Source organism: Erinaceus europaeus, chromosome 4 (assembly GCF_950295315.1).
Source record: "Erinaceus europaeus chromosome 4, mEriEur2.1, whole genome shotgun sequence".
NCBI classification, from domain to species: Eukaryota; Metazoa; Chordata; class Mammalia; order Eulipotyphla; family Erinaceidae; genus Erinaceus; species Erinaceus europaeus.
The window spans coordinates 58,301,029-58,327,118 of NC_080165.1; the positions used below are offsets into that span (position 1 = coordinate 58,301,029).

At 41.6% G+C, this 26,090-nt stretch overlaps 1 protein-coding gene across 9 annotated transcripts in view; it reads left to right on the top strand.

Moving 5' to 3' along the window:
• Positions 1-26,090, top strand: part of ANKS1A (ankyrin repeat and sterile alpha motif domain containing 1A) — a 222,181-nt gene that overhangs the window by 166,312 nt on the left and 29,779 nt on the right. The gene's annotated exons all lie outside the window — the stretch shown is intronic.

A 26,090-nucleotide genomic window follows, 5' to 3' on the forward strand; every position in this document is an offset into this window, starting at 1 on the left:
AATAAATAAATAAAATAAATAATAAAAAAACTGATTATAAACACTGATTTAAAAAAAAATGGTGACTTTACCGTTTTCAGCTGATCTTGGATGGACCTCGAAAAATTCACGTTATGTGAAATAAGTCAGAAACAGAAGGATGAATATGGGATGATCTCACTCTCAGGCTGAAGTTGAAAAACAAGATCAGAATAGAAAACACAAGTAGGGACTTTGGAGCCTCAGGCATGAGAGTCTGTTTGCATAACCATTATGCTATCTACCCCTGCCCAGTCACCATTTTTTATAGCTGAGTAGTATTCCATTGTATACCACAGCTTGCTCAGCCACTCATCTATTGTTGGACACCTGGGTTGCTTCCAGGTTTTGGCTACTACAAATTGTGTTGCTAAGAACATATGTGTACACAGATCTTTTTGGATGGGTGTGTTGGGTTCCTTAGGATATCTTCAGGAGATGAATTGCAAGATCATAGGGTAGGTCTATTTCTAGCCTTCTGAGAGTTCTCCAGACTGCTCTCCACAGAGGTTGGAGCAATTTACATTCCCACCAGCAGTGCAGGAGGGTTTCTTTGACCCCACAACTTCTCCAGCATTTGCTGCTGCTACCTTTTCTGATGTATGACATTCTTATAGGAGTGAAGTGGTTGTTGTCTTTATTTGCATTTCTCTGTATGACTATGAACTTCACTCTCATTACTGCCTTAGCTGTGTCCCAAATATTTTGATAGCTCGTGTCTTCATTTTCATTGAACTCTCGAAACATTTTGATTTCTTCCTTGATTTCCTCTTTGACCCAGTAGTTGTTAAGGAGCGTACTGTTGAGCTTCCACATTTTGGGACTCTTAGTAGTCTTTTGTTAATTGTTAAGTGTTAGTTTAATTCCACTGTGGCTTGAGAAGATGCTTGGGATTATTTCAATGCTCTTGAATTTGCTGATGCTGTCTTTGTGGCCTAACATATGGTCTATCCTTGAGAATGACCCATGTGGACATGAATAGAATGTGTATTCCAGTTTCTTGGGATGAATGACTCTGAAAATGTTCAATAGTTCTAGTTTATCTATCTCCTCATTTAGCTCCCTCATGTCTTTATTGATTTTCTGCCTGGAAGATCTGTCAAGTTGAGAGAGTGGGGTGTTGAAGTCCCCTACTATGACTGTGTTGCTGTTAATATATTGCTGTAGCTCTTTCAGTAGATGTTTGATGTATTTAGATGACTTCTCATTTGGTGCATAGATGTTAATAATTGTTAAGTCCTCTTGATGACTGATCCACTGAGCATTAAGGAGTGTCCATTCCTATCTTTTTAAAAAATATTTTTATATTTATTTATTTATTCCCTTTTGTTGCCCTTATTATTTTATTGTTGTAGTCATTATTGGATAGGACAGAGAGAAATGGAAAGAGGAGGGCTCGGGCAGAGAGGGGGAGAGAAAGATAGATACCTGCAGACCTGCTTCACCGCCTGTGAAGCGACTTCCCTGCAGGTGGGGATCCAGGGGCTCTAGCCGGGATACTTACGCTGGTCCTTGCGCTTTGCACCACGTGCACTTAACCCACTGTGCTACCGCCCGACTCCCCATTCCTATTTTTTTAATTTTATCTATTTTAAAGTCTATCATGTCAGATATGAGAATAGCTGTTCCTGCCCTTTTTTGTGGGCCATTGGCTTGTATGATAGTTTTCCATCCTTTCACTTTGAGTCTGTGTTTGTGTTGTTGAATGAGGTGGGTTTCCTGTAGACAACATATTGTTGGGTTGTGTTTTCTGATCCATCTTCCTACTCTGTGCCTTTTAATAGGTGAATTTAGGCCATTGAAATTTATTGATATCAAAGACTGAAGAAATTTTAACGCCACTGTTATAGGTTTTTAGAGTGTTCTGATATGGCCTATTTATGGTGGGCTAACTATAGGAGACCTTTCAGAACTTCTTTCAGGGCAGGCTTGGTGATAGTTGATTCTTTCAACTGTTGCTTGTCTGATAAGGTTTTTATGCCTCCATCTAGTCTGAATGACAGTCTAGCAGTATACATTAGTCTTGGTTGAAAGACTAATTTCTCATTGAGTACTCGATAGATATCTTGCCATTCTCTTCTGGCCTGTAGTGTTTGTGTGGAGAAATATGCTGCTAATCTTATGGGTTTTTCTTTGTTTTTCACTTGCAGCCTTCAGGATCCTTTCTTTATCCTTATTTCTTCCCATTCTAAATATGATGTGTCTTGGTGTCTTGAAGTCTGGGTTAATTCTGTTTGGGACCCTCTGGGCTTCTTGAACCTTTGTCTTTTATGTTTTGTAGACTAGAGAAATTTCAGCTATTATGGCCTGAAGAATGCTTTCTTCCCCTCCCTCTCTTTCTTCTTCCGGTAAGCCAATAATGCATATATTATTTTTTTAATATTTATTTTATTTATTTATTCCCTTTTGTTTCCCTTGTTTTATTGTTGTAGTTATTATTGTTGTTGTCATTGTTGGATAGGACAGAAAGAAATGGAGAGAGGAGGGGAAGACGGAGAGGAGGAGAGAAAGCTAGACACCTACAGACCTGCTTCACCGCTTGTGAAGCGACTCCCCTGCAGGTGGGACATATATTATTTCTTTTGAAGTCATCCTATAGGTCTCTGTTGTTGTTTTCAGTATCTCTTAATCTCTTTTTGAAATCTCTTACTTCTTTTTTAGTTGTCTCTAATTCGTCCTCAATCTTGCTAATTCTGTCTTCAGCCTCATTGATTCTATTCTCTCTGCCCTCTACTGTTTTCTGGAGTTCCTCTATTTTGTTACCCTGCTCTGATACTGTTTTAGCTTGTTCATCTAGTTGTGTTCTTAGCTCAGCTATTTCAGCTTTCAATTCTCTAATAACCTTGAGATAATTAGTGTTTTCTTCCAGTCTCATTTGTTGTTTCTGCATTTCTGATGACAATTTTTTCAAACTCTTTACTCACTCCTGTGATTATTTCCTTAACTATTGTTTGGATGTTGACCTCATTGTTTTGTGCTTCAACCTTTTGGGGGCTTTTAGCTGGACTTTTTTCTAATTCATTTCTCCAATATTTCTTCTTGTTGGTTTAGCCATTTTATATAGTATGTTATGAGGTCCCTCTCTCAGTACTTTTCAAATTACTGATCACTTTTGCCTGGATTGACTTGTTTCTAAGTAAGGTAATTAAAGGGTTCACAGTTGTGAAAATTGACAGTTGCTTTAATATTATTTTAATCCCTGAGTTGGAGCTCAGTGGCTTAAAAGCCTCTTGTTCTTTTTCTTCCCTGTAAGATATGGGAGCCTGAGGGCTCTTAAACTATAAGTAGGTTTCTTAGCTTAATCACTGACTCTTTATCGAGAGAGAAAGCAGGGTGCAGCAGAGATAATCCAGTGGTTATGCAAAGAGACTCTCACAGCCCCACCACTAGGCTACCGAGGTATAGATCTTCTCCTGAGTTTCCTCGTTAGTTCTCTATCCCCTAGTATCAGCACAGGGCCTCCCTGCCACTGCTCCAGATTCTGAGGGCAGTAGCAATGGAGACTCACTGTTGCTTTTGGTGAGTCTTAGGGGAGTCCTCTCCTCCGTTCAGTCTTTCTGTTGGTGAGACATACTGGAGGTGGTGTCTCAACTGGTAAACTGCCAGACTGTTACCAGCCACTTTATCTATCCCTAGGCTCCTCTTTGTCCATGAGCCACATGTGTTTGCACTCACCAGTGATTTATTGGGTTCCTGAAGTCGTTTCAACCCCAGGTGGTCTCCTTTGGTATTCTTAGTTGACCTGGGAGAGGAGAGGAGAGAAACACATCTTCTGCTGCTCGGTAGCCCCACCTCCAGAAGTCTATCCCTTTTTTAAAATAGTTTCTGTATTTTAGTTATCCTTTAATAAAACAAAGGGTATAGCTTTCTTGTTTTCTTCTTTTATTCAGATTTTTAAATTTCAAAATAATTACAGATTCATAGGAAATTTCCAATAGTACAAAGTTTCTTTGTTTTTTACCATCACATAATTTGTCAGCGATAGTATATCACATAACTCATATAATATCAGAGCCAAGAACTTCACATTTGTATGCTCTATAGACTTTATTTATATTTTACCAGTTTTATGTGTGTATAAGAGGTTATATATAGTTCTATCATGTGCAGACTTATGTAGGCTCCACAATCAAGATGCAGAATTTCTGTGTCATGACAAGGATCCTCCTCATACTCCCATCATGTTCATTTTTAAAGTCCTTATTGGCATGCTGAAAAAATTAACAGCATTGTACCATTATTCCATATTGGTGTGGGCAGATGGCTCACAAACTTTCTAACTTTGGGACCACTGTCGTGGGTCAATTATTGAAGTAGCACAGTGAAATGCTGCTTTTTTTTTTTTTCTGAGATTTGTGTTGATACTGGGGTTATTTGTTTGTTTGCTTGTTTGTTTTGTTTTTTCCCTTGAAACAGTACACAGGTTGCTCAGTCTCTCATATTGCAAATGGCAGCTGCAAAGTTAAACCCTGCCGTTCATTCTTCCCTCATACTGGGAGAAGGCAGTTCTTAGGGGTGTGGACAACTATGGGTGAGTATGCACATTTTTCCTCAGATTTTTTTTTCCTCCAGAGTCATTGTGGGGGCTTGGTGCCTGCACTACAAATCCGCTGCTCCTGGAGACCATTTTCCCCATTTCATTGCCCTTACTGTTATTGTTGATATAGTTATTGCTGTCATTGTTGATGGAGAGGACAGAGAGAAATTGAGAGAGAAGGGGAAGGCAGAGAGGAGGAGAAAAAATGACACCTGCAGACCTGCTTCACTGCTTGTGAAATGATGCTCCTGCAGGTGGGGATCCAGGGGCTCAAACCAGGATCCTTACACCAGTCCTTGGCTTTAAACTCTGTATGCTTAACCCACTGAGCTATTGCCCAGCCCCTATATTTTCTTTTTTTTTTTTATTTGTTTATTTATTATTAGGGATTTAATATTGATTTACAAAATTACATGTCAAAAGGGGCACAGTTCCCTACTATTCCCACTGCCAGAGTTCTGAATCTCCAGTCCCTCCATTGTAAGCCACAGTAGTTCTCCCAAGGTTGCAGACAGGGTTTAACCATCATCTGTACAACTGTCTGTCTACATTTGCACATAACTGCCCCCTTTTTCTTCCAGGTTCAGTCCTCTCTTCCTCCCAAGACACCCTATGACTGTATCCAAATGTCCCTCCTTTCTCCTTCTTCTCTCTTCTCTGGGTCCTGATGGAGCTGGAGTTCAGAGCCCCTCTTATCCTCTTCCTCCTATCACTTCTCCCTCACTGGGATTATGGATCAAAATTGTTTTTGTGGTGTAGAAGGTAGGAGTTCTGACTTCTGTAATTGCTTCTCTACTCATGGGCATTGGCAGGTGAGTCATACTCCTAGCCTATTTCTATCTTTCCTTAGTGAGGTAGAGCTCTGGAGAGGCAAGGTTCCAGGACACATTGGTGAGGTCGTCTGCCCAGAGAAGTGAGGTAGGATCATGGTAGCATCTGCAACTTGGTGTCTAGAAGGCAGCAGGATAGGCATAAAGTTTAACAAAATGGTTAATGAACCATTTTGAACCAAAAGGTAGAAACAGAGCAGATGAGATTAAGGATCTTAAGGTGAAAGGAAGCTAGGATGTCCACTTTAGCCATGTTTCTAGGGGCCCACAACTATGGTAGTTTTTGCTTGAGTTTCATAGCTAACATGAAGTTGGGTAAAAATATTGTCTCCTCAGATTTTTTCCTTCAGACTTTACCCCTCTAGACATTTAAGTATCTTCACCAAGAACTATTGCACAGTTTGCCATTTCCCCAACTGTGAAATCAGTGGAGTAACCCAGTAAATAGACAAGCAGCAAGGTTGGACACTTTATTTTTGTCTTGGTTAAGCGATTTGCCCTCTTTGAGCCTTAGTTTCCTCACCTGCAAAACTGAGTCACCTGGATAATCCCTAAGGTTGCTCTAAGTCTTCCTGCACCATGTGGCCCTTGCCTTCTTGTCCTTCATTTCTGTTGATGTGGTGGTGAAAGCCCAGCAGCTGAGGTTACTGTTTTATGAATTACCATACTCACTTATCCCCACTTCTGGGAGCAAAGAATAAAAAACTTGGAGATTTAGAGATTTTGTAATTTACAGTTTTGACTGAAGTCATCCTGTTTCTTTTTGCTCTTTCTTCTTCTCTGCTCTGTCTTTTTGCCATCAGGGTTATTGCTAGAGCGTAGTGCCTGCACAATGAATCTATAATGATCTCCCCACTTCCCTTCCTTCCTTTTTCTCTTTTTATAATAACAGAAGTTAAGAGAGAAGAGGGAAGTAGGGAGAGAGAAAGAGAGTTGCGTGTAACACTCTTTTGCTGCTCATCAAGCTTCCTCCCTGCAAGAAGAGACCAGGTGAGCCCATGTCCTTGCACATAGCAACTTATGTGCTCTACCCAGTGCAGCACTGCCTACCATCCTGTTTCTTTTTAAACATGTAGGAGCACATTTGAATACTGATGTATGCTTATGTATGTATACACATACACAATCTGAGATAAAAAATATTTAATAACAATAAATTTCTTGTTGATCATGGTTGAGATGAGTACTGTTCTTCCTCCACTCTGAACATATACTCTGTATCAGTTCATCTGTTGCTCGAATGTTTGATTCTGTAAGAGCTATAATATTATAAGACAAGTTTGCTGTACTTAGTTACCTGTGGAACTGAGAAGACCAAGTTGGGACCCTGGGGCATATGCCAGGAACTTTGGGGGTCATCTCAGTAAATTTCCTCTTCATCCCTTTCTTCCTTCCATAGACCCCAGAGATGACACCTGCTGAGGCTGCCTACTCTACTACCACTTCCCTCTTTCCTCTTATAAGCAATACCGCTTGTCAAAATAAAAAGGTGAAACAGAGACTGATAAAAATAACCAGTGGGGAAAAAAATCAATGGTTAGCCAATAATTAATTGTTAGAAAAATTAAGAGAAATACTGAAAATAGTTTTTCTAGATCTTACTCAAACATCAGTTAACCAGGTCTTTCCCTGGATCTAAATCTTTCCCTCTTGCTATTGTCTTGAGGCTATAGCTCCCACTCCTCTATGAAACCCCTGCCATATATATATATATATATATATATATATATATATGAATAGTTCTTGGTAGTGTTGGGTGATTGCAGAACACTGAGTCTCAAATCGTGGTACAGGCTTGTTGGAAGTGGTCTTGGCAGTTGGGGTGGCTCAGGGATCTCCTAAGGCAAAGTCCTCATAATACAGAAGAGCAACATGGCCGGTTTGTTTGCCTTTCCTCTTCCTAGACACCACTGCTTTTGGTGATCTTCCTTTAAAATTCCATGTACTCTTTAATTGCCACTTGCAAAACTACCTTGCCTACCTGTAGAAGAGTGCCAGCCCATGAGGGCTCTCCTAGGGCATGCAATTTTCATGGAGCACGTTTTGAAAAGTTTGTATTCTTTCTGGCCACCCAGAGTGACTATATTCTTAACATGACATTTGAGTCACAACTGTTTCATGCTGCTTCCCTTTTAGGGAATAGATTTTTCTCAAGAGTCCCAGAAGACCTGTGACCCTGTTCTGTCAGTCCAATGAGAATCAGGGGAGCTTGCTGCTCTCTGTCTACCAGTACCATTTCTTCAGATGCTGGGTCCTTTCTCTGACTTCCCATTTCCTCTCTAGCTGAAAGGATCGCATACCACTGCACTCCGGGCCCAGAACCTATTACTAGATTACTAGAAATTGTACTTCTATTTACCAGGCCAAGAAACAAAGGCAAGAACTTATGTTCCTCAGGGATTCTGACATGGAAGAAAAACAAAAGAATGAAAGTATTTTAATGCAGGTGACCTCAGAGGAGCAGGGAGGCTGGGTAGGAGAGGCATGCTGTGCTGTTTTGGGGCTTCTGTGTATTGGCCACATTCAGTTTACTAAACCAAATAGCAGGTGCATGAGTCATATATTATTGTTGTTGAGATCATAATATAAAATATACCCTTTGAAAACAACAAGAGCAACAAAAGGGGAAATAAATTTAAAAATTTATATATATATACTCTTTGGATTTTGAGATAGACATTATTTAAAGGAGAAAGAACATAGTTCCTTGTGGTTGAGGTCAGCACAGGACTGATAATAGAGAATGTTGATACAAGAATTTAGCAGTGAGGCAGTAAAACTGCACTGGAGAATTTTTAGGTGGAAAAATGCCACTTTTCTCATTTCTTCTTTAGGGGAAAAAAGTCTCAGATCCAAGAAAGATGTATGTCCAGCCAGGTGGTATGGTGCACCTGGTTAAGTGCACATATTCAAGCCCCCACTCCCCACCTTCAGGGGGGACACTTTATGAGTGGTGAAGCAGGTATGCAGCTGTCTCTCTCTCTCTTTCTCTCTCTCTTTCTCTATCTATCTAGCTGCCCTCCCTTCTCAATTTTTCTCTGTCCTATCCAATTAAAAAAAAAGTAGAAAAAAATGGCTATCAGGAGTAGTGGATTTGTAGTGCTGGGACCAAGCCTCAGCAACAACCCTAATGGCAATAAATAAATAAATAAATAAATAAGAAGGAAAGAAAATTGTATGTCCTAAACAAATTCCTCTGTGAGAATCAGTTAAGGTATAAATAAAAAAAAAATAACATATAAGGTCTTTAAAAAAAAAGATAAATGACTACTTGAAAAGCTTTGCATGTGTGTTCCCATTAGGTATTTATTGAGCCTGCTTAGTACTCAGTATCTGCTGAGCAATTCAGAAGACGTTGAGGAGACATGGCACATCTAGATAGAGGCCCAGGAACCATTTTCAGATCATACTTCTTTTAGTATGATCTGTTAGCACAGCTGACCTCAGCTACAAGGATTCTACAGAGTCTTTTCATGCGGCCAGTCCAAAAGAGTACTGGCAGGTTACCATTTACTTATTGAATGCTTGCTCAGTGCCAGATACTCTACTTGTGTTATCGTTTTTTTAATCCCTGTGCTGTACTCTGCAGCAGATATTATCATCAGTGTTTACAGATGAGGTTCAGGTTGATTATATATTTTGCCAAAGGGACAAACCAAGGATAAAAACTTGCTCTGAGTCTGAAAACTTATATTAGGCTACACCTGCCATTGGAGAGTACAGTTGACTTGAGCTCGTCTTGGAAGGAATTTCTGTTTTAAGATAAATGAGTCCTTTTTAATATTTTATTTGTTTTATTTCAATCACACATGCACACACACCCAGCACTGCTCAACTCTGGCTTATGGTGATGCTGGGGACAAAACCTGGGACTTGGGAGCCCCAGGCATGAAGTCTTTTTGCATAATCATTATGCTGTCTCCCCAGCTCTAGTCCTGGAAGGAAGTATAAGGTGAAGATTTGGGGGATAGTGAGGAATCAGAGATTTTTCAGTCTCAGCACCAGGATCTTTGAAACAGCAGTAATTAGTGTATTGATACAGTGAGATTGGTGGCAGACACCATCAGGCCTTCCGTCGGGGGAGGCATCTCAAGTGTTTTGTTGTAGCTACTCCTAAGCTCTGTTTTCCATCCAGGAAGTAGTTATCCTCATGTACCTATCACTTCCATGGAGTATTTCCACATATCTGCCATGACTATATTTGGGGGCTCTAAGGTGCTATTTCCTAACTTTTTTTTTTTTGTACTCCTTAAGGAAAATGTCAGTGGGACTGGCACAAACTAGTTCATAGTTCAGACTTTCTGTGGGATGACCATGGATGCCTTTGGTCCATTTATGAGACTTAGAGAGTGTCAATTTCTTTGTCTCTTTGCCTAACAGTCTGCAAGGAGATAAGAAGATCATGTAGAGGTAAGGTTCTTAGTTAAAATGAGCCTCTAGTCTCTGGTTCCAGCTTTAGTGCTAGATGAACTGAGGACAGCTGCTCTTCATCAGCTATATACATCTAACAGAAACTGAAGTTTGACTTGCATGAACTGGTAAAATGTGAAAACCTGTGATTTGCTAATGCCTTTTATTTCATACCAGGAGTTGATAGAGGCCTGGCTGGTTAGCCCCAGGATCATGATGTTGATCAGTGAAAGTGTACGACATTATTCAAACAGGAACAGCAATGAGGAATAAGGAAAGGTTGAGAGTTTCTTGGGAGACGCTTGGGATTATTTACTTGCCCTTAGTGGAGAAGCAGCCAGAGCAGCATCCTGTGTTCCTGAGAGTTTAGACTTCTTGATAGTGATGCAGGTCATTCTTGAGAATGACCTGTAGAAATAACTGGTTTGGCAGGGGCTTAAGTTTTCAGGCACTTTTGTAAATTCTATGCTGGGGATTTCTTGGGACTAGAGATTACTTGGTTAATTAAAACTATGAAAAGAAGAAGTCATTTTTTAAAAAGGAACATAGATATTTTTATCTAATCCTTAACAGGTTTTGATATGAAACTCAGATATTTTCTTCCTTTGTGGGCCTGCCAGTTTGACTCTGTCTTCTTTATTATATTAACCACATCTATAGTAGTACATTATTGACTTAAACTTCCACTTTGAGTTTCTTATAAGTAATTCGAGGATTTAGCCACTTGAGAAGCAGTCTAAGTACAGAATTCACAATTATTTTTCCAATAACACTTAATTCAAGAGCATGTATTTAAAAAAAAAAAAAAAAAGACCCTCAGACGCGGGAGACAGCATAATGGTTATACAAATAACTTTCCTGCATGAGGCAGGAAGGCTCAGTCTCTAGCACCACTTTACAAACCAGAGCTGAACAGAGCTCTTGTGGTTTAAAAAAAAAAAAAATCCTCTTGTTGAGTCTCTTCAAAGTAGCTTCTTTAGTTGCCACAGAAATAGCTCTTTACATTTGCTTTGTCACTTATGTAATATTTATAAACAGTTTTAAAAATGTTCCCAGCTGATTCTTGGAAGAATGGAAGCAGGGAATCTGCTGTCTGTTAGCATAAGCATGATGGATAGCTGGTGTGTGCAGCAGGCTAGTTGGTTAAGTAGAGGTCATTAACAGGCTTGCAGGGTAGGTGGTGGTAGCTCTGAGACAGGTGACCTTACTGAATCCTATTCTCCATCCATCTCTCCTGCTGACTCTGCCTGCAGGACTCAGCTTTCTGTAATGTGTGAGTAATGGCCTCTGGCCCACACTCCTGCATAGGAAGGAGCAGTCCTGAGCCAAGATCCTGTTCCTTTCCTTGTGATATTGTCTTGGGTCCTCTTTGTTCTTGCTGAGTAGCTGCCGAGTAGAAAGCCTCCCTCACCTAAAACGTTTTTCCTGAATGAGGAGCAGCTTCCAGCTGAGTGTCCCCGAAGTGAGCTATTGTTCACACAACTTGTTCTCAACATTTTCTGCCAGAAGGAAACCCTTTCCCTTTTGTTTGTCCCACACACACACACTATTTAAAAAAAAAAAAAAAAGGAACCTAGGTTTTGATTAACTTGTTTTTAAGATATAATTCTGTTTATTTTGGAAATAGATGAGTGTAAATCATGAGTATAAACCCTTTGTAATGTCTTTCTACTGAAATGAGCAATAGAGTAGGACTCTGGATTCTTCACCAAGCATTTGTGATTTAAAAAAAAAATCATCAAAACAACAAGAGCAACAAAAGGGAAAATAAATAAATATAAAATTTAAAAAAAATTATCACTTATTAGACAGAGATAGAGAAAAATTGAGAGGGGAGGGGAGAGGTTGAAAGAGAGAGACCTGTAGCACTGCCTCTCCAACTCACAAAGTTTTCCCCACTGCAGGTGGAGGTAGAGGTGGAGGCCTGGGCATTTGTGATTTATAACAACTGCAGATATTTCTTGCGTAAGAATGGCTTTTATCTGGTTAAGTAGGGCACAGAGTAAAAACTAAGTTTTAGATTTAACCTGTCTTTTCAAGGGCTTAATTTGAGAAGTCTCTTTAGTACTCCCTGCTGTGACCCTGGAATATGGGAGGAACCAAATCCTCCCAGGATCAGGTGCAGACAGGGATTGCCTTTGGAGCAGGAGCAAATTTCACCATCTGTGTTTACAGCAGCAAGAGCCTTAGATTTCTCAGGTGATGTCATTTAGGGAATGAATGGATTACACAAAAACTCCATGCCTTTTAGGCAATGTGGAGCTTGCTCATCTCATGTCATAATAAACGAACTCTTTACAGCTCTATCTGGGAACCAAATACTGTGTTGTCTTCTTGTACACTACACCTCAGATTTTTACAGCAGTCTCCATTTTGCCTTTGAAGAAACTGACAGGGGCTGGGAGAAATCTCAGCATTAGAACACCAGACTTGAATGCTTGATGCCCCAAAGATCCCAGGTGTGTATCTGTTGCTCAATAAATTATTTATTTATTTTTACTGCCACCATGGTTATTGCTTGGGCTTAGTACTGGCACTATGAATACACCACTCCTGGTGGCCATTTTCTTCACTGCTCCCCAAGAGTGGGGAGCCTGGCTCAAACCTGAGTCCTTATGCTTGGTTATAGGTGTGCTTAACTGAGTGTGCCACCACCCAACCCCCTCAATAAATGATTTTTTTAAGAAGGAAAGGAATTGAGGGTTTTTTTATTTTATTTTATTTATTTATTAATGAGAAAGATAGGAGGTGAGAGAGAAAGAACCAGATATCACTCTGGTACATGTGCTTCTGGGGATTGAAGTCAGGACCTTATGCTTGAGAGTCCAATGCCTTACCCACTGCGCCACCTCCTGGACCACAGGAATTGAGGTATACAGAGAAGAGCTTTAGCATCTAGGGAGGTAGCTTAGTAGTGGAGTTTAGGACTTGCATACATGAGGACCTGGGTTTGGTCCCCAGCACCGCATATACTTGAGCTCTGGCATCTTTCAATCTCTCTCATGAAATAAACTTTAAGACAAAGAGGACTGAAGTGGTAGCTCACCTAGGGGGGGTGCCTGTTTTGCCACGTACACAACCCAGCTTTGCACCCTGGGAGAAGATTTAGTGTCATGGGGTGTGTGTGTGTGTGTGTGTGTGTGTGTGTGTGTGTGTGTGTGTGTGTCTACCTATCTGAAAAAGCCTGAGAACTGAAGCCATGACATTAATGACATTAACAACGCACACACACACACACACACACACGAGATAAAGTAATTTTCCCATAAAAATGATTCTGTGAATATTTTTATACTATAGAAGAACTTGAAAGAACAATTCAATAACTTTTCCAGAATTCCATAGTTAATCAAGTAGATTTTGAACTTTTTAATTTTGAAGTCCTTGTTCTTTCCTCTGCTGTATGCTGCCTTTTCATTGTATTAAAGTTTCACTCTTGAGCTAGGCACTTAATAAGCTGGACACCAGGAATTAGAAAGAATCAATCTGACACTGTCAGATATTTCTAATGTATGGCTGTGGATCTTATTTAACTTTTCTATTAACTTGTCTTGTCTTCTTCAACATAAGAAGAATCATAGCACCCCTGCCCCAAAGCTAGTGGTGATGAACAGAATCACTGGGAGGGCAATCACTAATCACTAGTGCTAATACAGGAAATCACACTGAAGAGACCTAACCGCTCTCGAGAGCTTGGCTGTTAATATGGTTGGTCAAAAGTCCTTTCCTACAAGAAGGTAAATTTGCTGTGAGCATCTGAATTTGATTTTCAAGAAAGATGAACTCATGAAGTAGGAGTAACATTTTAATACAGCCCAACACCTTTCCCTTACTCCTTCCATATTCCAAATGTCAGTTTGATTTCCTCAGTTTATTGATTTTGGGCTGTAGAGGATGCAAACACATTCTAGCCAAAAATCCTAATGTGTTGCTTACTGAGTTAAAATAACTCATTGGTGTAAGGATTAATTTCTTTCGAGTCTGGTTAGCATGAGCCAGTTTCCCAGGATTTGCTCATTCCTGGGAATACTGATAATTGAATTTTCAGACTTTCAAGGCAGGGGTCCACCTAACTTCAAGAAGTATCACTACAATAGAGAAACTGTGCTGAGAGCCCTTACTCCTGAAAGCTCTGTGACATCAAGTAATGGTGGAATCAGCTTTCCCACATGATTTACCATTGTGTACTTTGCCTACTGAGTATGTCTCTTCAGTTAGCATATTAAGCAAACTTCATTGCAAACAGTGAAACTCAAACTAGAATTGATCTGACATTTTATTATCTTCTAAAAGAGTTGATCCTGAGATCACCTCTCCTATTTTATTCTGAATTTTTTTCAGCATTCAGAAAACTTGAAAGAGACTTAAATAGTGAATATATACATATCCACTACCTAGGGTCTAGATTTTATTTTATAATTTTGCTGCATATGTATTATCTCATTTTTAAATTTATTTTAAAGTATCTTGCAGACATCAATACATTTTATCCCTAAGCATTTTGTCATGTACATAGTTAAGTGAAGTTTAGTGTTTCTTTATAATTCTTGGGGGGGTAAATTTCATATAAAGTAAAATACATATATCCTAAGTCTGCCGTTTTCTGAGTTTTGACAAATACATTTGTACAACCCAGATTTTTTAAATTAATTTTTAAAAATACGTATTTATTCCCTTTTGTAGCCCTGGTTGTTTTATTGTTGTTGTTATTGATGTTGTTGTTGTTGCATAGGACAGAGAGAAATGGAGAGAGGAGGGGAAGACAGACAGGAGGAGAGAAAGATAGACACCTGCAGACCTGCTTCACTGCTTGTGAAGCAACTCCCTTGCAGGTGGGGAGCTGGGGGCTTGAGCCAGGATCCTTATGCCGGTCCTTGTGCTTTGCACCACATGCACTTAACCCACTGCGCTACTGCCTGACTTCCATTTAATAATTTTTTTAAAATATTTTTAAAATATTTATTTATTTCCTATTGTTGCCTTTGTTGTTTTATTGTTGTAGCTATTATTGTGAAAGACTTTTTCATAACTAGTGTGTTATTTCCTCTGCCCCCAAATTCTTGTTTAAAAAGTATTTATTAATGAGGGAAGGGAAGAAGAGAAAGAGAACCAGAGTGTCATTCTGGCACATTTGATGCTGGGGATTGAGCACTGAACCTCATACTTACAAGCTTTACTGTGCCACCTCCCAGGCCATTTGAGACAGTTATTTTTTTGTGCAGTGGTGGGGAATAAACTAAAAGCCTTGCACGTGGGCAATATTGCTGAGCACCCTAGCCTCCCTGGCCCAATTTTTTTTTATTCTATATCCTGAGATGTAGGGAGAGACAGAGAAAAAGAGAAGTGTCAGGGCCAAGAGTCAAGCTCGGAGGCCTAGGGTTGGGAGGGGGGATGATTCAGGAGGGTGAGGTCCTTAGTAGGAGAAGCAGTCAACAATGGAGCAGATAAGAGCCAGAGAAAGAGAGAAAGGCCAGGCACTGCTAGCTAGCTCATGCTTGCTATCTCCTGCCTTTATTGTTTTCTTTATTGCTGAGGGAGGGAGGAGGCTGCCAGGCACAGGTCATCATGGCCCATGCCACCAGGCTGACCTTCTTCATTTCCATGTCTCAGGTCCATCATTCCATCCATCTCCATTTCTCTCTCTTAGATTCTCCAAACAGCCTTTATACTTTCAACTTACATCAGGTGCATCGTATTATTTACATCAGGTGTGAAAGGTACTATGCACACAACATGGGCCTTGAGCTAACAAAGCACAAGCTTCGAGCCAAAGCTACCACAGGCTTTGAATCAGGGCATAGCCCTATCCTGACAAGGAGAGTAGAGAGTCCAATATTCATGAAGGATCCAGTGGAGTGATTAGTTTTTCTAAAACTTTATAGAAATGGAATCAATATAATATGTGCTCTTCTCTATAATATTTTAACTGATGCTTTAAAAATGACTGTCAATTGGATTTATCCAACTTCTTCCTATTTATAAGTCCAGAGGTAATTTGGACTGGCAAGCTGCAGGAAATTTCAGGGCAGCTGATGGATTTTGATAGTGTATTTGTATTGTTTGTATATGTATGTTGTTTACATCTGAAACACATACACACACACACTTACTTGGTGCTCAGCTCTACATGTGATTCACTAATGTTACATGGCAGATGTTCTCGTGAGGGATCTGAGGAACTGATGGATGTGAGACCCTATTCCTGGTCACACTGTTGAGGAAATCAGTTCTGAGTGGGAATTTCTATAAACTGGTTTAATTCGACCAGTGCAGCAGCTATAATAAAATTCAGTGAGGAAGAATGAGAAGGATACTTGGATACAAACAGAAAAAGCTTAGAGGCAGATAGCTAACTGTGTTCTTTCTGAGGTGTGTGTGCTTCCTTCTCATTCCTCCTCGTTACTCAAACTGAACTTACTCCTGGATAGAAAGTAGATTTTGTAAATTGGACTGGAACCCAAATACATAATCCTCATTAATCTTTTAGATTCTCGTCCCACTTATTAAAGCCAGCACTTGGCACATAACCCAGAATTATGTGGCAAACAATAACAAAGTTAATTGGAATCTAGGTCTCAACTTTTTTCTTCTTTAAATATTTTTTATTCCCTTTTGTTGCCCTTGTTTTATTGTTGTAGTTATTGTTGTCATCGGCGTTGGATAGGATAGAGAGAAATGGAGAGAGGAGGGGAAGACAGAGAGGGAGAGAGAAAGACACCTGCAGACGTGCTTCACCACTTGTGAAGCGACTCCCCTGCAGGTGGGAAGCTGGGGGCTGGAACCAGGATCCTTAACGCGGGTCCTTGTGCTTTGCACCATATGCACTTAACCTGCCGAGCTACCGCCTGACTCCCGACTTTTTTCTTCTTGCAGCAGTTTCTTAGGGTTCTGAATTAAAGATTGCTTGAATAGTAGCTGTACTGGTGTGAGAGGGTTATTTGGCAAGTACTGGTAGGATTTCTATTCTACAAGTTTGGGACTTGAGCAGGGCGAGACTGGGGAAAAGGCCAGCTGGGTACAGCTACTTTGGAATGCAGAGGCCAGTGTCAGCAACCCAAGAGGAATAGGAAAGAAAAAATGAGGGAAAGAGGTTGGATGGGACAGTGTGACATGAAGAAGCTGGAATGTCCTGTTATTGTCTTGTCTTTCCTCTCTACCACTCTAGCCCAGGGCAAGCAAACCAGCTGGCTTGAACATGAACCTTTCTTAGTGACAGAAGTACACAGCACTTTTGAAACACCAGTTGTGTCCCCCATCCTACTTAAAAAAGGAAGGTTGCAAGGTAACATGATAAACTAAAGGGGGGCGGGGAGTCGGGCTGTAGTGCAGCGGGCTAAGCGCAGGTGGCGCAAAGCACAAGGACCGGCATAAGGATCCCGGCTCCCCACCTGCAGGGGAGTCGCTTCACAGGCGGTGAAGCAGGTCTGCAGGTGTCTATCTTTCTCTCCTCCTCTCTGTCTTCCCCTCCCTCTCTCCATTTCTCTCTGTCCTATCCAACAACGACAACAACAATAATAACTACAACAATAAAACAAGGGCAACAAAAAAAAAGGGAATAAATAAAATAAATATAAAAAATTTAAAAAAAAACAAACTAAAGGGGGACTCAAATGGGAGGAATACAATAATTAGGCTAACAACCCATAAGCCCACTTGTAATAAGACAGATTGGAAAAGAAGTTACTCATTGTTAGTGGAGCTCCTCTGTCTACCTTCTCCTGAAGGACAGCCCTTGGCCTGTTGGCAGATATTTAGTCATTCCCTGTCATCTTCTCCCCTCCCCTAGCTAGCCCTGCCTCCGTCTTCTAAAAGCAGTTGACAAGGTTAGAAAATCAGGACAAATAATTTGCTTCAATCCATCTTTGTCTTTCCTGAGGTCTTGTGCAATTCAGTTGTGTGGGGGAGGAGGAAAATAACTCAAACCCTGGTCAGTGACCCTATTTCAAATGTGGCATCAAAGCCACTCTAGGCTGAGAGCCTGTCTGCTGCTAAGAGGCAGAAGGCAGAGATGGTGATGAATTCTTATGTGGTTTCTGGGCCCGGGAGTGCAGCTGTCAGCAATCTTTAGGTTTTCTTGCACAGCTGATGAGCCAGCTTTGACGTCAGCAGTCACCTGATGGTATAACCAGTAGCATCTGGTGAGGCTGAAGAGGTTAAGGTTCCACTTCTCAGTCCTATGCTGGGCATGGGGAATTCTGTTCTAGAAAGGACATCTAACTACAGGAGAAGATCTACCACTTGGTCCCACTTTCGCAGAAAGCTCGAGTTTCTCATAGAATGGGCTTAGCCACCTCTGGCACTTACAGGAAATAAGAGCTGTGCTGTCCAGGGGTGTCTAGGAAGTTTGCCTGTGAAATAGAGCTTCCATTGTCTCACCTAAAAAGCAGGATAGTATGCTTGGTACTGAGTTGATGTTCTACAGGATTGTTGTGAGAATCTGCTGGTAGTTGTGGGGTATGAAGTTGCTGTACCAGCAGCCTGTAGAGATTGGAGACTGATTTTAAATGGGGGGGGGGGGTTGGGTGGTAGCGCAGCAGGTTAAGCATACGTGCTGCAAAGCGCAAGGACTGGCCTAAGGATCCCAGTTTGAGCCCCCGGCTCCCCACCTACAAGGGAGTCGCTTCACAGGCGGTGAAGCAGGTGTGTAGTTGTCTATCTTTCTCTCCCCCCTGTCTTCCCCTCCTCTCTCCATTTTTTCTCTGTCCTATCCAACAACGAACGACATCAGCAACAACAATAATAATCACAACAAGGCTACAACAAGAAGAGCAACAAAAGGGGGAAAATGGCCTCCGGGGCAGTGGATTCATGGTGCAGGCACAGAGACCCAACAATAACTCTGGAGGCAAAAAAAAAAAAAGAAAAGAAAAAAAATGTTGGAACAGGGCTACACCCTGACTTAAAGCCCAAGTTTAACTTTGGCTCAAAGTCTGTGTTTTGCACACAGTACTTTTTACACCTGATGTAAAAGATGTGAAATACCTACTTTAAATGATATGATGCACCTGATGTCAGCTGATGGTATAAAAGCTGTTTGGAAAAAAAACGATAAAGGAGTCTCAGTCTTGCAACCTCTTCCTATTGCTCTGGCTCTTGTCTGCTCCGCCACTGATGATTTCATCTACTAAGGACCTCGCCCCTCCTGAACCATCTCCTCTCAGCCCTCTGAGCCTGCCCCTTGGCCTGACAAGAGTAAAGTGCACCAGCAAGATAGCTCACCTGGATAGAGTGTTAGTCTTCTGCACTCCCTAGGTTCCAGGTTTGAGTCTGGCCCCAGTGTACTAGAGGAAGTTCCAGTGCTAAGATGTCTTTTCCCCTCTCCCTGCTCCTTTCTTTCTATATGGGGGGTGGGGGCATTGAAACTCCAGTAATGGCCACAAAGCAAAACAAACAAACAAAAAGGGAAGGGAACTTGAGAATTTGGACTGCGGTCTAGAAGGTTAGCTGTCTTTTGCTTCTTAATGCCAGTAAGCAACTAACCTGGTGTGGACAGTTATTCTTGCGTGCTACTAAACACCTTCACAGTGCCAGCTCTGTGCAAGACACCATGTGGGATCTAAAAGAAGTATAATATGAAATAGCATCTTTAGCCTTAATGGTTCTTTTTTTAAAATATTTATTCATTCCCTTTTGTTGCCCTTGTTTTATTGTTGTAGTTATTATTGTTGTTGTTATTGATGTCTCTGTTGTTGGATAGGACAGAGAGAAATGAGAGAGGAGGGGGAAGACAGAGAGGGGGAGAGAAACATAGACACCTGCAGACCTGCTTCACTGCTTGTGAAGTGACTCCCCTGCAGATGGGGAGCCAGGACTCGAACCCGGATCCTTACGCAGGTCCTTGTGCTTTGCGCCACCTGTGCTTAACCCTCTGCGCTACTGCCCGACTCACAGCCTTAATGGTTCTTTACTGTGCCTTGTACACACCATAAAGCACGTATTCAGGAAAGTTAACAGTACAAAGCAGAATGTATTTCTGGTTCAGTAAGGTGAGTGATAAGTTTGGTGGGTGATAAGTTTGGGACAGGAAGGGAAGTTGAAAGTGTCTCCAGCCAAGGACACAAGTGTATTTTCTCAGTAGGCTGCAGAAAGAGGGTTGTAAGGGATGTCTGACATTTGTTGCTGAATTGCAACACATTTCATGTCTCCATTTGCATCAAAAGAAAACAGGAGGGAGACAACCCATGTTAGTCCCCAACTTAAGGGTTTATTGACCAAACTTATCCTTGCTCTCCTCATAATTTAGCTACAAATGGGAGCCCTGAGTGCAGCCATCACTTCCAGTTGGTGTCTCCTCTTGCAAGGGAGGTTTCAGACAGGCTTGAGTTTGCCTGTGGACTTTCTGTGCCCAGGATACTTCCTGACATGCAGATGGCTCATCAAAATCTGGGGAACTCTTTGTCCCCAAACAGCTGTTTAACTCTACCCCTCAACCCAATATCCTTTGAAAAGGCCAATCTGAGGTGCCCCTGGCAGCCAGGTTAGGCTGATGGGAATGAAGACTTCTCTGTGCAGATTACCCCTTCTGCCAGCCTGTGGACAGCCAGGAGCTTGTGTTCTAAACAAATAATTGTAAGATGAACAGCAGCAGCTCTGACCTTTGATTTTGCTTGTTTTTAACCACACATGGAACACATTTTATATATTAAGAGAAGAGTCTAAAGAGAATAAACTTACATACTTTTTGAAAATGAAATATTTCCAAGCCCTTTTGAGTATATGAGTTCATTATGGTGATGACTATGAGGCCTCGCCTTGACACACACACACACACACACACACACACACACACACACACACACACACACACACACACACACACACACACCTATCTGGTCTCCCTGGAGTGCATGAGAAGTACCTCAGTATAGTATGGCTATTTCACGCATCTCTTCAAAAAATGTCACTGAACCTAAACAATAGAAAAAGATGAGAAACCAGAACTGTGCCCTTCCATTGCATTTCACTTGCCTCTTCCTTCACCTGAAATGTAGGCTGTTTCTGGGAAAATACCTTAATCAGATTCTTTTGTTATTGCAAACCGAAATGGTTAAATTGCATAAAGTGTGTAGATTAGAATGGTGTCTTTCCTCTCTGACCACTCCTCTGTGTCTAGACTAAATGACCATATTACCATATTACCTCACTGCTGGTTCTGGGCCATAGGAGGTGTGGCAAAGGGGAGAGGAGGAGGTGTAAGCTCCTCCCTGTCTTCATAGCCCCAAAAGCTGTGCTTGTGCTGTCAGGGCAGGGATCTGCCTATCTCTGCCAAGCAGTATCTTTCCTCTGCTGCTTCCCTCCTAGACAGCTTCCACCAAGGCAAGAAGGCATCCTGGATTGCAGTGCATCAAGAAATTATGAGTAGGGGGATCAGGCAGTAGCACACTGGGTTAAGTGCACATAGTGTGAAGTGCAGGGATCCCAGTTCAAGCTCCTGGATCCCCAGCTGCAGGGTAGTTGCTTCACAACAGGGTGGTGAAACAGGTCTGCTGGTGTCTGTCGTTCTCTCCCCCTGTCTTCCCTTCCTCTCTCAATTTCTCTCTGTTCTAGCCAACAACAACAGCAACAAGAACAATAATAACAGCAACAACAAGAATCAAAAAAAGATGGCCACCAAGAGCAGTGGATTCCTAGTGCAGGCACTGAGCCCTAGAGATAACCCTGGAGCGAAAAGAAAAAGAAAAAAATAAAAAGGAAATTAATCAGTACTTTGATTCTTTTATAAACTAGATTCTGTTCAGCTTGACTTAGCTACTACAGTCCACAGAAAGTAAAACATAGTTTCCAGTTTGAATAGTACTGTTTGGAAATATCTGTCAGGGTTTCCCACCTGGTATGCAGTCTGAAATGCTTTCTCTACTCATCCAGAGGCAGAAGCACTGGGATTTTCCTGGTGCTTTGTAGTTGGCATTAGGGTAACTCTGGGGCAACCAGAGAGAAGCAGAGTAAAACAGCAGCAGGGTATTTAACTCTGTTCACTGGCTTCAAGCCCTTTAGCAAAACATGAGTTGGGCAGCCAGGGAGTGTTATTTGGACAAGTCAACTGTGGCTTTGGATGCTGGATACTTTATTATAATTTTTAAAAATATTTTTATATTTATTTATTCCCTTTTGTTGCCCTTATTATTTTATTGTTACAGTTTTTGCTGGATAGGACATAGAGGAAAGGAATACAGAGAGGGGGAGAGAAAGATAGACACCTGCAGACCTGCTTCACCGTTTGAGAAGCGACTCCCCTGCAGGTGGGGAGCCGGGGGGCTCGAACCAGGATCCTTATGCTGGTCCTTGCGCTTTGCGCCACGTGCGCTTAACCCGCTGCGCTACCGCCCGACTCCCTGGATGCTGGATACTTATGAGGATGAAATACAGAGTGTAGATAACTTGATTGTCTTTATTTCCTTTTTTTTTTTTTTTTAAAGAGGCAGAGAAAGAGACCACAGTCCCAGAGCTTCCTTCAATACAGTGGGTACTGGGCTCATTGATTTTTATTTCAAAGGATACCTTACAATCCCCTTCCATCTCTGATCTTTCTATTTTTGATACCCTGCTTGACCTTAGGAAGAAAGACTCTAAATTGGAACTACCCTTCCATCCCTTCTAGTAGGTTGCCTGTTTACTGAGGACCAAGTCCAAGGAATAGTATGGCAAATACAGTCTGCTTGATTACCATTCCTATTGTGCTTACAGTGGTCATTCTGCCACAGATGCACACTTAATCCTGAATGAAGGATCCAAAGACCTGTGCAGCTACTCCAGGGATAAGGTCCTACCCTTTGAAAGAAAGGGTTTCATTACCTCAAGTGCCCTGCTTTTCTCCTATAAATGTAGACTACAGAAAAGAAGGTGAGTCAGGCGATATCTGCTGTGTACCTATGTTTTGCCCAGCTCAAGGTTTCTGTAACCTGATTGGTAGCTTGTTCTAAGACATGGCACTGTTCTGCCAGTTAGTGTCAGGTGAGGTGTCCAGCTTGGGGGTGGAGGGACAGTTTGACCTAGAAGTCAAAGGCGATTTTCAATGTCCATAAGCCTTTCCTGTGGAAAAAGAAGTCCATTAGGGTAATAACGGGACCTCTTGGTTTAAAAAAAAAAAAGTTAAAATAAAGCACAAATGTAGATCAGCAATTTTAAAAATGCAGTGGACTGTTCACGAGAGAGTTACTAGTTGTTCTATCTCTTGAAGGCCCTTAGTGAAAATCAGACATGGGGTGGGATTCTTGATGCTAACCCTTTTTTTAAAAAAAAATTTTTTTTAATATTCCCATTTGTTGCTCTTGTTGTTTGATTGTTGTAGTTATTATTGTTGTTGTTATTGATGTCGTCGTCAGATAGGACAGAGAGAAATGGAGAGAGAAGGGAAGACAGTGGGGGGGCGAGAAAAATAGACACCTGCGGACCTGCTTCACCACCTGAGAAGCAACTCCCCTGCAGGTGGGGAGCCGGGGCTCGAACCAGGATCCTCACTCCGGTCCTTGTGCTTTGCACCACATGCGCTTAATCTGCTGCGCTACTGTCCGACTCCCAATGCTAACTCTTAAAATTCCATGCCTGGAAGAATTCTCAAGAAACAAGTAAGAACTATCTCACTGTTAGATTTTCATGTGCATAGAAAGATATATGCATTAATGCTAGAATGAGAAAAGAGTACTAAGTACACATGTGTCCATATGGGAACTAACTAAATACTCACATAGCCATGCTCTGGATGATTGTCTCTCATCCATTAAAATGTTGTGATGAACTGTAGAGAAATTCCAAACTATGCTATTAAATGGAAATGGCAAGTTGTAGAGTAGCATCAATGGAATGCCTCTCTCACAGTGGGGGTAGAATACCATCATATACTTGCTTACATGTGAATAGAATGCATTTAGGATACTTGAGAAACTGATAACACTGGTTCCTCCAGAGGGAACTAAGCAGCCAAGAGACATTCTTCTTCTAGCGTTTGCCCTTCTTCCGTAGCCAGTCAACAGCGTCAGGTTGAGCCTGATGTAAAGTTTCGAGACCTCCTTTGAATCTGGAGAGGTGGCAGTCGTTGACTATGTGGGTCATATTCTGTCTGTAGCAGCAGGGGCAGTTCGGGTTGTCTCTGGCCGAGAGACATAATAAATAGGAACACTTTTCTCTAAATAACCTGTTGTATCTTTTAAGAAAAATTTCTTTATTTAATGAGAGAACATCGGAACACAACTCTGAAATCTGCAGAACCAGGGATCCAACTCAGGGCCTCACACTTGCAGGGCCTATGCTTTGCCGCCTGGCTACTTCCCCAGCTCCTTTATTTATCTTTTCTTTTTGTCATTTTTTTTTTCTTTTTTTATTAAGAGTGGGTTACAAGATTGTAAGATTACAGCATATAGCTCCACACCCACCACCAAAGTTCTTTGTCTCCATCCTTCCAAACATAATCATCATAATTCTCACAAAGTTTTAGAAAATTTTGATTGCTGCTTTTTAAAATAAGATCATGTATAACTGTTCTGTAGATTCCACATATGAGTGAAATAATCTAGTGTATGTCTTTCATCTTTTTATTTATTTTGCTATACATAATCACCTATAGCCTATCCATCTTGTCTCACAGGACATAATATTTTTTGACTGCCTTTATATTTCAAAATTTGAACCATGTAGACTTGTGGATAATTTTAACTTTGAGTTTTACTAGACTAGAACATTGAGGCCAGTAGAAAGGAGGTGGAAATTGACTTTTTATTGAGCATCTACTGTGAGCCAAAACCTGTGATTAGATGCTTTGTGTATGTGGTGCTTTTAGTACACATAGACCTTTATACGAAGTGATATCTGTGCTTGTTTATATAGTTTCACACTGAAAGTGCTCACCTCTCCACCTGGATATTAAACAAGGATACACTTGAAATGGACAGATTCACTTGGGGAACAGGGAGGAAGGTATTTTTCAGGGACAGTACAGACCTATGTCTGCCTCTGGACTGTCAGGGCCAGTAAGGAGAGAAGCACCCCGTCTCTACTCTGTGGTCAGATGTGCTGTTTCACTCTGCATTTGCTGAGCTCAGAGATGGCTGCTGGATGGAGTTCTCAGAGTGCATTAACTGGCAATCAGGTGACTGCCCAGCCCAGCAGTCATTCCTGTGACTGCAGGAAAGCCCCCTCCCTGTGTGTCAGACTACAAGGGGAGAGGTGGTGCTTGCTCTATGCTCATCTACTAGGTGTTAAATGTGCCATCTTTGTTTGCCAGCTGGAGGTTGGCTGGAGAGTGGATGATTTTCTGATTGTCAGACTCAGGCTCCTTACTTGCACCTACAGGAAAAACCACCCATGCCTTGGTACAAAAGGTTCTCTCTTCATATCTTTGGAAAAAGAGCAGTGAATGAGCTCATTATCACTGAATCCCAGACAGGAGGAGGAAGGGAGGAAGGGAAATGACCTCCCTCCTTAATTCCTTGCCTTGCCTGGCCAAATTTCTGGTCGTGAGGGGCTTGGATCTGGCTCAGGGTGACCAAAATCAGATGGCTGGGATAGGTGGCCTGTGGGAGGAGGGGGCAGTGCTGGAAACACTTGGATACTCTGAGACTAGCTGTCTGTGCTGTAGTCCAGAAGAAGGACAAGTGTCTCATCATCAATACAGAGGTTTAGCCAGGACTGCTGGCTTCCTCGGAACAAAAGATCTCCACTCGGGGATATTCCTGCCTCCTTTTGACTTCCAAGAGGTTCCTATGCCTGGTACTTGGCTTAGTTCTAGAAACTACCTTCACACCTCATGCTGCTGGTCATGTAATATCAATCGTGTTGGAAAGCTTATGTAATTTTCAGATAGCATTCTAGACACCAAGGGATAGCATGAAACAAAACTGGCAAAGTCTTTATTTCTAGGAAGTTTAAATTCTAGCATGAACAGTGAAATGTACCATGTGTGCCTGCTATTATACCCTCTGCCCAATCACTGCTAGCTCTAGGAAAAGAGGGTGTGGCGTGTTTGATAAGTAGATGATTTGGAAGGAAGGCTCTTTGGCATTCCCAGAAGCTGAGCCCAGATTGCCACCCTCCCCTCCCCCTACCACCATACTACCACCACCACCACCACCACCACCCCCCCCACACACACACACACACACTTCAGAGGCTGTCTGTGGACCCTGTTCCTCTGTAGTCAGAGAGGACCTTCCTGGATCTCAACAACAGAGAGTTCCAATCCCTTTCAAGTTGGTGTTAGAATTTGGAGTCATCTATAAGAACCTGGAAGCCTTCCCCTATTGCTCTAATGGTGATCTGGCAATGTTTAACCCAAGCCTCATAGGCTCTCCCTATTGTTCCTC